This window comes from Lactuca sativa, chromosome 2 (genome assembly GCF_002870075.4).
Source record: "Lactuca sativa cultivar Salinas chromosome 2, Lsat_Salinas_v11, whole genome shotgun sequence".
Lineage (NCBI taxonomy): Eukaryota > Viridiplantae > Streptophyta > Magnoliopsida > Asterales > Asteraceae > Lactuca > Lactuca sativa.
In genome coordinates this window covers 172,712,698-172,726,439 of record NC_056624.2, presented here as the reverse complement: position 1 = coordinate 172,726,439, position 13,742 = coordinate 172,712,698, and positions in this window count along the sequence as shown.

Genomic DNA, 13,742 nt, shown 5'->3' with positions numbered 1-13,742 from the left:
TAAAAGCATGCACCCATAGTGTAGCCGGGACATGAGCAAGAAACATCATAACTAAACCAGTTTCAGTAACATGGCGATGCTTTCATTCAGCCCGACCATTTTGTTGAGGAGTATAAGGGGAAGAGAACTGATGATGTGTGCCATTCTTAGTGAGTAGACTAAGAACACGACTGTTATTGAATTATGTTCCTCCATAGGATTGAAAATCTTTAATTTTACATGAGAATTGTGTCTGCACCAAGGCTATAAATGTTTCAAAGACATTGTAAAAATCAGATTTTTCCTTTAGAGGATAGAACCACGTGAACTTGGAATAATCATCCACAAATATTGCATAGTAATGAAAACCATCCACAAAAACAACATGTGAGGGTCCCCACAAATCACAATGAACAAGATCCAAAACATGTAATGAACATTTTGAATTAAGATCAAAACACAAGCGTTTGCTCTTAGATAATTGACAAGAAGAGCATATCTTTGGGTTTGGTAAAAAAAGAAATAGATAAACAACCCAACTTATTTAAACTAGAAATAATGTCATGTGAGACATGACCTAATCTACTATGAAAAAGGTCAATAGAGGCCATTAATCATCTTGATGAAAGTTTTGCCAAAATGGCTTGTTGACCTTTCTCCAAAACATAGAGACCATTTTTATGCCTGCTTTGAGCTAGAATTTCCTTTGAGTTATAGTTATGAATGAGAAACATAGGGTTGAAAATAAAACATCAAATGGATTATCTTCTGTAAGTTTACTAACAAAGAGAAGATTTGTTGTGAGTTTGGAAACCACAAGAACATCAAGTAAAGAAATATGAGGAATAATATGGGATTTTCCGATATACGAAATAGATGCACCATCACCATTACCAAAAAACAACAATATCATTACTAGAATATGGAGTAGAAGAATCAATAGTTGAAGATGTAGATGTCATATGTGCCGATGCCCCTATATCAGCGAACCAGTTAGGAGAAGAATTGGAGATATGACATTGGTTTTGAAAAGCTTCTACAATATTTGCATCAAGAGGGGAATGACAACTAGCAAAGGTGTGAAAGTAACTGGCTAGCATAATGGCCCTCTTTTCTACACAATTGATAGTGGGGAGGGCGTCTATTTCCCTGAACTCTTCCTCGTTAAGAACCTCCACTGTAATGTCTGCAGATTCGAGCTAGTCAATTTAGAGATAATAAGCGTTAAAAATGAATTTCTGATAGAAGATTATTTAGGATAAATAATCTTAACAAACATTATAGTATATGTCACAATGATTTTGTACAAATAAAGAATGCTAAAATCTGAATTATAACGAAGATGTTATGACCCGTTGAAGTTTCACAATTTAAACTGGCATGACTCTACGTAACGTAAAAAGTAAACTCTTGATAAAAAAATACTTTTTAGCCTTAGTGATAGTAGTAGTCAAAATGAGAGCATTCATATAAATAACGTCTAAATTTGACTATGTAAAAAGTAAAAAGTCATAGTAGTCGTCAAACTGAGAGCATACATATAAATAACGTCTAAATCTGACTTCGTTAGAGGAAGTTATGATTTTTCTAAGATTGAGCACAACAATATACAACTCAGAAATCGAATTTTAGATCTGCCGATTTTTAACCGAAACAATCTAAACGGGAATTGAAGATCTCGTAGGAGTTCAACGATAAAAAAAACAATCGAAAACGAACGTCGAATGAAAAAATTATGAATTTTTTAAGGACATTAATAATCTAAGGCTGTTAAAATATAACTTTAAAAATAAAGTCAAAATTAGGCGACTGAGTTTAAATGAAAGTTGTAGATCTCGTCGATAACTACGCGTTCGTATGAACAAGTTATAAAAAAAGTCAAAAACGGAGTTTATGAACAAGTTATAATTTATAATAGCATATTTACGTATTAAAATAAAATATAAATCATATATATATATATATATATATATATATATATATATATATATATATATAAATCATATATATATATATATATATATATATATATATATATATATATATATATATATATATATATGTATACACATGTATACACATATATGCATATTTATATATCATTAGAAAGGTATCGACGATCCGGTCATTATAAGACTAATATTGAATACTTCTGACATTAGTTTACTACAAACATCGTTAAATCTATTTAAAATAGTATTATAAAGGGGCGTTTGGTCGTTTAAATAACTATAAGGTTGTTTAAGTAACTATAAATAGTAGTTTTTGAAAACAAAATTACTATAAATATGAAGCTCTAGGCTCTCATATTTCTTGCACATTTCTCTTGCTCAAAATTCTTTCTCTTCTTATCCCCAAGCATTTCGCTCTCTTGTGATTCGACTTCTATTTCTGTAGTTTCAGTATTGTAAGGTGAGCGTTGAAGCGCTACAAGAATCTTTTTAGAAAGAAGATTCAGCGATGAAGTTCTGACCACGAAGTTCTAAGTTTTCTCTAGAATCCCTATAAGTTGAACTACACTTATTACGCTTTAAGTGTAACTTATGTTAAAATTCATTATCGTTATTATGAACCTATAAACAAGATTTATCATTGATTCCAAGTCGTTATACTAATTGATCTACTTACGAGGATGATGACAATGCTAGATTTAGTGAAGTGTTTAACGTAGGATTTCCAAACACTATACTCTGTATACCAAACAGAACCTACCTCTGATATGATCTTACCTGTTGTCCCTTTAAGACTCAGTGATAATAATACTAGGTTACGTCAAAGGAAAAGACAGTTGCTAGAAGCAAACCGCTGTTCGAGTTTTGAGTAATCACTTTAACAAGTGAGTGCATAGTTACTTTCATCTTACACATAAATATGAAATATTTATTATAAATACATGCTATATGTGCCTATTATTTGTGTTCCTGATATCTATGCTAGATGAACTATTTATACATGTTTTACTCAATTTAAACTATATATTTATTTTGATACCTCTAAATATATTGGGTAAAGATGGGTAGATGATAGATGATATCGATGATGAGAGATGAAAGATGCCATAGTATGATGAAAGATAGGATGCCATAGTATGACAAAAGAAGTAAGCAATGATAGAATTACATGACTTTGGAATTGTTATTTTACCAACGATGTAGTCACGTAGCAAAGTGAAGGTAACAACTACCGGACTAATTGATGATAGTCCCATAGAACATTGGCAGCTATGGACTTAGCGCATATTGGATAAACACTGGCATCTTTGGACTTAGTGCCTATCATATTTATACTAGAAGCTACAGACTTAGTGCCTATCAGATAAACACTGGCAGCTATGGACTTAACGCCTATTAGATAAGCATTGGCAGCTATGGACTTAGCGCCTAAAAGATAAAGATTGACAACTATGAACTTAATGCATATTAGATAAACCCTGGAAGCGATGGACTTCATGCCTATTCCTTAGGATAAATCCTTAGGAATAAATATAGAATAATACCTACTAAAAAGTATCATGGAGGAATCCCTGAACTAGTACTATCAACATAGATGATCCTTAGGTTAGATCCTTAAGAATAAAGATGTTGGGGTTGCAAAGTTATTCATTCATGACTTTGTAAATGTTTGACTTTTGTAAAACCCACTTGCATGTGGTGCTTTAGCCTTTAGACCCATTTGTTAGAGAGTGAGAGAGAGACATGTAAACACCTCTATAAATAGTGGGTTCATACCACTTGTAGAGGTGTGCTTGAGAGATGTAGAAGTGAGTGTGTAAGTGTGTGTTAATTATGTAGTCTAGATCTAGATCCTTTTTGTGTAACACCATATACATTCAATATATCTCTTAAACACCCAAATCACCATGTTCAATTGTGCAAGCTTTAATTCCGCATGCCTAACCATGTTCTTTTGTCACTACAATTGGTATCAGAGCGGGTCTTCAAGATCAAGGTGATTTTTGAAGAACGATTCTCGGTTTGGCAATTTCTGTCGCAACTTGAATAATTTTGGTGAGTCTCTCTCTATGATCTCTCATAATATTTGATTCGTGCGTTGCGTTTTTGATTTGTGATCATTTGACTCGTTGGATCTAAATTTTTGTTGAAAAACCCATTTGTTGTGATCCAATAATTTTTTGTTGATCAAAGCCCGATCCAATCTCATATTCTTTTGTTCTAATTGATTCTCAAATTACAAGTGTTTGTTTGAATTGAGTTTTAAGATCAAGCGCTAATTCGTTACTGTTCATATGATCCGATTTTAAAGCCCAAAATCAATATTTCAGTTACTATTCATACTGCTCGAATGAAAGCCCAATTAAAAATCAACTTACTGTTCATGATCTTTGTTTGAGCCCAAATCTTAAATCGGATGAGATAATTTTGAGTCCATAAACAAATCTGATTGATCCGATGCCTGTATCAATTTGACTTGTACACCAGCTTTATCTGGTTGTACCATTGTGCTTGTTCTTCATCGTTCCTTCATAGATTCATCTGTTGCGTTTTTGTTCTTGATTCTCGATTTCATTCCTTCATCTCTAATCATCATTTGTTGTTGATTGTTAACCTGAATTTTGAAATCGATTTCAGTAAATTTGTTGTATGATGATATCGGTTTTTGACTCAAAAACCGGTAAATGATTCATTAATCATGATAAAATTGGTCAAGAACTTTGAAATTGTTGTGAAGAATAGTTGAGGAACAGTTGTTTGAACACCTTTTGATCTGAAATTAGACCTCAGAATCATTGATTTCGTGTTTATGATTTGTTGACTTTAAAAAGTCAAATTGTGAAATTTTCAAATCCGACATGCTGGAGTCGATTCAAGGATTTGAAATCGTGATTTGGAGTAGATGATTCGGTTTTGGATCAGAGATACGAAATCAGATGAAAAGAAAAATCGAATTGAGATAATCGGTTTTGTTGTTTGTCGACTAAAGCACTGATAATCGATCAAAAGACAAAATCGAAATCTGAAAGTTAAAATTCGATTTCTTCTTGAAGATGTGTTTCTTTGTTAAAATTGATTTCAAAGATCCGTGAGTTCACAAGTTTGGAATTGAAAAACGATGTTGATTTTGGGGTTCCTGTAATGAAAAGAATGAAGAACGATTGCTGCGATTGGAGTCGATTTTGATTGAGTACTGTTCGCAAATTTTGTGCTTGTTTATGTTTGCAAGGAGTAAGGAAGCTTGGTTTTGGGTTGCTGATTGTAACAATTTTGGATTCGCATTTGGCAATATTAAAGTTGAAGATCTGTATGTGTGATAATCAATTTAAAGTTTGCATTTAGTTACAGAGACAAAAATCGGGTTCGCATTTGTAACTGCAGTGTGCATCTAGTGTTTAATTCGCATTTGGAGTTTTGTATTGGAATCAAAATGCGAATTCATCTCATTATGATTCGCATTTTGGTGAGTGAAACATGCGAAGGGATGCGAAGGGTGTAAGAATGAATATGCGAAGCATGTGAAAGCTATTACAGTAAAATGCGAATTGGGGAAGAAGGCTAACAGTTTCGCATTTGGTCCCTGCTCTTTTCAAGAAATGACAAAAATAATCCAACTTCGCAAGTTTGAAGAACATACAGAAAGTGTCAAAAAGCGTACCTGTAGTTTCGCATTTTTTGACAGTTTATACCCAACTTCGCAAATGGGGTCATAAAATGATGAAATTGCAGAATTTTCAAATCTGGTCCCTACAGTTTGTGCGAATTAACGCTTTATGCCCGGTTTCGCAAATGGGCTAGAGTTTCGCATATTTGACTGTTTTTGGCGCAACGGGTCACTGCAGAATTTTGAAATTGACGATTTCTACCCATTTTTGAGAAATTTTGTCAAAGGCGATCCGTGAACGAAGCTAAAAATTCAATATTTTTTGGATTTTTCGGATTGAAGCACAATGTTTATGCCACATGTTAAGGGGGAGTTTTGACATGAAAAATTCCGAATAGAGCACGTTCTTTTTCCTTGGAGTTTTATAATCAAATTTCGATTATAAAAAGGGGGAGAAGTTTTATATGGAAATTCGAACTTGAATTTTTCATATTACGCGGATTTGAAGACCGAAGTGATCTTGAAGTTTTGAAGATTACGAGATGATGCAATTGGAAGTTCGGAAGTGATGTATTCGAAATGGGTTTGGAATTATTGAAGATTTTTGGGGTGTGTTTTTATGCGCAACTTTTGGGTGATTATTTGGAATTAATCATTCGTTGCTGCTTGGTTTGTATGGTCTCACATCCTAGAGCCCAAATTGAAGAGTCATGGAAGAATTGAAGATTGAAGATCATTTCGACATGTGTCACCTTTGAGGCTCGAACCGCGTAGTGCTTGATTTTGGAAGATTTGAAGTGGGTCATTCATTCCTAACTTTGAGGGGGAGAATGTTGGGGTTGCAAAGTTATTCATTCATGACTTTGTAAATGTTTGACTTTTGTAAAACCCACTTGCATGTGGTGCTTTAGCCTTTAGACCCATTTGTTAGAGAGTGAGAGAGAGACATGTAAACACCTCTATAAATAGTGGGTTCATACCACTTGTAGAGGCGTGCTTGAGAGATGTAGAAGTGAGTGTGTAAGTGTGTGTTAATTATGTAGTCTAGATCTAGATCCTTTTTGTGTAACACCATATACATTCAATATATCTCTTAAACACCCAAATCACCATGTTCAATTGTGCAAGCTTTAATTCCGCATGCCAAACCATGTTCTTTTGTCACTACAAAAGAAGATAATGGGGATTGGAAATTAGGTTTATTTTTTTTATGATTAAACATATTAATTATATTATTGTGGGTTGAAAACCCTATGTATTCTCCTGGTTTCCCAACCAGACCCACTCAGTTTATTGTATCACTGTATTGACGATGACATCCCAACATTTTAATATAAATATAATACAATTACTTGGAAATGTTTTGATAATATCATTATCACATTTTTGGAACAAATTCCACAATATTATTCTTTAAAAAGGATACTCTGGTTTTTAAATAAGAATAAACAAATCGTTTTTTTCTGGCTGTGAAATTGGGGATGTCACAGTTGGTATCAGAGAATTAGTTTAAGAGAATTAGGAATTTCTAGGATTTCTAGACTTAAGCTTAGAATGCTAAGAGATGATTGTGAGATGAGTGTCTGCTATATTTAGAAGTATGCTTGAATAGACATGAGCACTAGCTTATTTATGGAAGATGTCTAAAGTGATTTTATGTGCTAAATGATTTATGTTATAGCTATAACGATGCCTTATATGTTGTATGATGCTTTTATTTGATCGGATCTAAGGTCTATTTCCAAACGGATCTGGAAATTTTACGTGTTCAGATTTCTAAATATTTAATTACGGTATTAGAACTAACATGTAACTTTTCACAGTGATAAGGATATTTATACGTCTATCGCAAATAAAGATTTTCCTACCTTAATTCTCGTCACTATACATCGAATGTCTGCTTTGGTGTATAGATCGACATGGTGAGAACTCAAAGCGGATTAGGAAACGGTAATCAGTAGCCTAAGCCACGGGTGATTAAGAGTGCACCAGAGGTAGAAGCTACACCTGAGCCAATCACGATGGCAGGAGTACAAGCAATGATGCAGATGATGTTGGATCGTCAGATGGAAGAGACAAGGCATCTACTTCAACAAAATAGGGATGAACCTATTGTACATGTTGTGCAACTTAAGTTGAACGAAGAACAATCTGAGGAGGGAAACTACAGTCGGTGTGTTAGCCAATCTGAGCAAAGAGTGGTTAAAAGGAACCAACCAAATGAAGGAGATGATGGGCGTTGATGCAAGTACAAGGAATTCATGGCATCCAAGCCACCAAGTCTTTCTAGAATCCTAACACTGGCGGAAGTCATGGATTGGATCTCCGAAATGGAGATGGTGTTTGAAATTTGTGAATGTTACAACAAGCAGAAGACCGTTCTCGCGGTTAGACAGTTAAAGACAGGAGTATTAAGCTTGTGGAAGTTACTAGCTGGTACCATGCCCAAGGGAGAAGCTAGTAAGATGTCCTGTGAAGACTTTCTCTTGCAGCTAAAAATGCAGTAACTCTCTAAACAAGACCTTCCAGAGACCAACAATGAATTCCAAAATATGAAGAAGAGTAAGACGAGTGTCAATGAATATGCTGCAACTTTTATGGAGAAGATGAAGCTAGTTCCTTACCTAGTTCCTACTGAACTTTCCAAGGTCAACAAGTTTGCTAGTAGACTACTGACAGAATTTGGTCCAATGGTCAAACAAGCAACCAGCTTGAAAGTCGTCATCTGGGCAGCTAAGAATGTAGAGACCCAGATAAGAGAAAATGGTCTAGAAAAAGATAAGGCAGGAGAAAAGAGGAAGCTCGAGGATCCTCAAGATCCGATAAGAAAGGAAGTTCTTGAAGTCCAACCTGGACGACCAAAAGTATAGGGGTAGTAGTGGAGCCAAGTGGTGTGAGAAGTGCAAGAAGAAGCACTATGGGAGATGCGACAGAGAAGTGACTTGTTATAAGTATGGGAGGATCGGTCGCTATTCCAAGGACTGTATGTTTAATGATAAGGTATGTTACGGGTGTGGAGACAAGGGGCATATGTCAAAATATTGCCCGAAGAAAAATGAAGCAGCAAGGCCGAACGTGTCACCGAAGCCAAAGGCAAGAGCATTCCAGATGATCCTTGATAAAGCAGGCGACGATGCAAGGGATCAGGAGTAAGGATCTATATATCTGAAGATCGAGATATAGAGTAGCCATATAGATAGTATCATATGGTGTAGCCTAATATAAAAGGCATAGTATAGGATGAACTTGAATATTTATGTAATCATTTCAAGAAATAATATAAACCTTAGTTATGTTATCTAATGTGTTAAATGACTATGTGAAATTCTTGTACGGTGACTTGGAAAACTAAAAGGAAATTATTGGCACGAGTATGAGTAGGTGTGAAAGATAGTAGAGACCTATACTACCGGAAGCACAAGATTCACACTTGGATTAAGGAAAGTCACAAGTTTACTAAGGCATTAGTAGTTGACTTTGTTTCGTTTATTTACGTCGTTACCATTGTTTCGGTAATGACTATGAAGATGAAAGTTATTCCAACCCTAGTGGTCATATCAAATCAAGTTCGAATTAAGAACAAGTCTATAGAATAAGTTAATTGGCTCAGAGAACCATGTTCGATGTGGTATCTGACTCAAGTCAGGAGGTTAAAGGAAATGATAATCAAAGCAATCGACAGAAGTATCGTGGCTGTCGGTAAAGCTAAGCAGCCTGTAACTAGAATTTCTACTTGTTATAATGTGGTTATACCACATTAGCACATGAAGGAAGGTGTCATCTATATTGGATTCTGACTCAAAAGACCTGAGTCTAGCCATTGCCTCATACGACGAAAGGTCATTAGATGCATGACCCATCGATATGTTACAGTAGTCGAAGTAAGGACCTTAATATAGGTTAAGTCTATTCAAGAAAGAGCAGAAGTCTTTGATGGATATCACGTTTAGAAGTAAGAGTAGGAGCAACACTATCACTCGTTAAGAAGTCCAAGAATTAGAAACTCAATAAAAAGGACATTAGAGTTACGATTACCGCCTATGATGGAAAGGTAACGTTCCAAGTCATTATACAAGCCCTTTTTTGTTGATGATTTTGGGTTGTAGTTATCCTAAGGGGGAGATAATTGTAACGCCCGCAGATTCGGATTAGTCAAGTTAGAGATAACAAGCGTTAAAAATGATTTTTTGATAGAAGATTATTTAGGATAAATAATCTTAACCAAAATTATAATATATGTCACATGGATTTCGTACATATAAAGAACGTTGAAATTCGACTTATAATGAAGAATTTATGACCCATTGAAATTTCATGATTTAAACTGACACGACTCTACGTAACGTAAAAAGTAAAATTTTGATAAAATACTTTTTAGCCTTAGGGATCTAAATGAAAGTCATAGTAATCCTCAAATCGAGAGCATGCATATAAAGAACGTCTAAATATGACTTCGTTAGAGGAAGTTATGATTTTTATAATATTTAGCATAGCGGTATACAACTCAGAAATCAAATTTTAGATCGGTTGATTTTTAGCTGAAATAATCTAAATGAGAATTGAAGATCTTGTTAATAGAAGTTCAACAATAAAAATACAGTTGAAAACGGACGTTGGATGACAAAGTTATGAATTTTTAACGGACAGTAATAGTCTAAGCCTTTTAAAATATAACTTTAAAAATAAAGTCAAAATTAGCCGACGGGGTCTAAATGAAAGTTTTAGACCTCGTCGATAGCTACGCGTGAATATAAAGAACGTCAAAAGTGGAGTTCGTATGCACAAGTTATAATTTATAATAGCATATTTATGTATTAAAATAAAGTATAAATCATATATATATATATATATACACACACACACACACACACACACCATTAGTAAGGTATTGACGATGCGGTCATTATAAGACAATATTGAATACTTTCGACATTAGTTTACTACAAATATCATTAAATCAATTTTAAAATAGTATTATAAAGGGTGTTTGGTCGTTTAAATAACTATAAGGTCGTTTAAGTGACGATACATGGTAGTTTTTGAAAATTCAATTACTATGAATATGAGGTTCCAGGCTCTCATATTTCTTGCACCATTCTCTTGATTCAAGAGTATTTCTCTTCTTATCCCTGAGCATTTCGGTCCCTAATGATTCGACTTCTCTTTCTATAGTTTTAGTATAGTAAGGTGAGCGTTAAAGCGCTACAAGAATCTTTTTAGAAAAAAGATTTAACGAAGAAGTTCTGATGACCACGGAGTTCTAAGTTTTCTCTAGAAACCCTATAAGTTGAACTACACCTATTACACTTTAAGTTTTACTTATTTTTAAATTCATTATCGTTATTATGAACCTATAAACAAGATTTATCACTGATTCTAAGTCGTTATACTGATTGAGCTACTTACGGAGATGATGACAATGCTAGATTTAGTGAGATGTTTAAAGTGGGTCTTCCAAACAATATACTCTGTATACCAAATGGACCCTATCTCCGATATGATCTTACCTAGTTGTCCCTTATTAACTATAGATCAGTAGACTTTGAATTAATGATGAATCTAGACTAATAATTAGTCGCATTACATATTAGACTAAGACTTAGTGATAATAATACTAGGTTATGTCGAAGGAAAAGACAGTTTCTAGAAGCGAAGCGCCGTCCGAGTTTCGAGTCATCCCTTTAACAAGTGACTGCATAATTACTTTCATCTTACACATAGTGTGACATCCCCATTTTCAGGGCCAGAAAAGACCGATTTTGTTTATGCTTTGTTTAAAAATCAGAGTAATATTTTAAATAAAAGTGTTGCAGAATTTGTCCCAAAACAAAATATGGTAAAGATTTATCAAAAGTATTTCCGTAGAAATGTATTTCATTAAAAAGACTTGGGATGTCATGTTCGATACAGATCATAAGCATAAACAATACAACATAGGCCTTACTACATTATTCCGTATTTACAGGCCTAAAATCCATTAATCTCTCATCCCAAGACATCACATCTATGATCATGCTCCACTACCTGTAATACAAGAAACTGAGTGGGTCAGGCTTGGGAGCCTGGTGAGCACATAGGGTTTTGAACCCACAATAAATAAGTTTATTAGCTTGATCAACCAAACAAACCCGATTACCCATTCCCGTTATCCTCACTTTACGTCCCTAAAACATCTAACACAATGGACCTAGTCTAAGGACTATCATCGGGATGGACACTATTGCTAAGGGGATTCCTCAGCAATAAATGTCCTTGAGGCAACCATGTGGGGGATGGAGTACATCTGGTGAGCACACAGTTCAAATAAACACACAGTTCAAATAAGCACCTACAGGTTGCGAGCCTGCTAGTGTTCCACTGGACTGTCTAGAATAGTCTGTGGTCGTCATCTATACTCCTCTAGATGAGTGGATCATCAATAACATCTATAACAAGGCCTCTCATTATTTTATTTTGTCACACAACAACTATTACATCTACCCATGTTTTACCCAACACATTTTGTAGATATAAAATACATATATAGTTTATATCATTTAAAAAAAATGTATAAAATCGTTCATCCAGCATAGATAGCAAGTATACAGATAATATGCACACACAACACGTAATTTATATAAAATACTTCATATCTATGTGTAAGCTGAAAGTAACTATACACTCACTTGAAAGGTGGTGACTCAGCACTCGGACAACACTTCAATACTCTCAAAACAATTTTCCTTCGATAAAACCTAGTACCAATACCACTAGGGTTTAGTCTAACGTCAACCGCGACTAATTAATAGTCTAGCTATTATTATTATTATTATTATTATTATATAAGCGTTAAATAACACTCAATATAACTCATAATAATAGCCCAAATAATTATTTTAAAGACCTAATAACATTACTATAATTATTTGAAAGCAATATTAAAAATTGCGTAAGCGTAGCTCACTTACAACGAATTTTAAAGAAAACCGGGCTTTATTTGGAGCAGTGTTTCGAAACCGAAAGACCCTTTTTCTTGGGACTCTGGGAGCCTCGGGGCTTCCTTCAGGTGCTAGGGAGGTTCCCTACAGTTTAAGAGGGTTTAGGAGCTAGAGAGAGAAAGTAGTGAGAGAAAAAGTTGAGAAAATGGGTGAAGAAGTCGGCTGCCCTCGCAGCCCTTTTATAGGCTGGTCCTCGGACGTACGCTGAGCGTAACTCGGATAAGGGTTACAGGTGGTGATCTCTGGATGGTGCGACGTGGGCAAGGCTGGACCGAGGAAGGCTCTTCATACGCGGCACGTTCCGAGCTCATACGCTGGGCTTAGCGAAGGGCGACGTGTCACAATCCAAAGCGAATTCAGAGACCATCATCGGACGGTTGTGGCGCTGCCACGTCACCTACTTCGCACCAGGTCTCGCAAATTCGTTTCCGAACTTCAAAAATTTGTATCTTCCACATACGAGCTCCGTTGTTGACGTTCTTTATATCCACGCGAAGGAGGGAACGTACTCTACAACTTTCATTTAGACTCTGTCGGCTAATTTTGAATTTATATTATTAACAAGCCGGGACAGGATTGGTCGGTTAAATTCTCATAACTTCTTCATCCAACGTCCGTTTTCGCCCATCTTTTTCTCGTTACGCTACTCTTAACGATATCTTCGATTCTCGTTCAGGTCGGGTCGGCTAAAAAACCGTCCGATCTAATATTCGAATTTCGGGTTGTACACTGCTAATCCGAAACTTCGAAAAATCATAACTTCTTCATACGAAGTCAGATTTGGGCGTTCTTTTTATCGACGCTCTTAGTTTAACATATTCTACGACTTTCGTTTAGAGCGCTAAGGCTAAATCTCGCTATATCGTAAATTCACTATTTATGCTTCCCGGTATTGTGCTGGTTCTGTCGCGAAACTTCGACAGGTCATAACTTCTTCGTTATAACTTGGATTTCGGCGTTCTTTATATCCCCGGAATCCTTGTTTCGAAAACTACAACTTTGTATAAAGATATCGGGCTTATCTCACACTTTAATTTTGATGCTTATTTTTGTTCCTTATTAATTACACATTTATAATTAAATAATAAGCACATAAATACACATAATTCACATAATGCTCAAATATTTCATCTTTATTACTTCAAAAAGGGTTACAAGAATTGACCTAGACTATTACATTTTCAAAAATGCTTAGCCCTGAAACCCGGGCGTTACAATTCACTCCCCTTA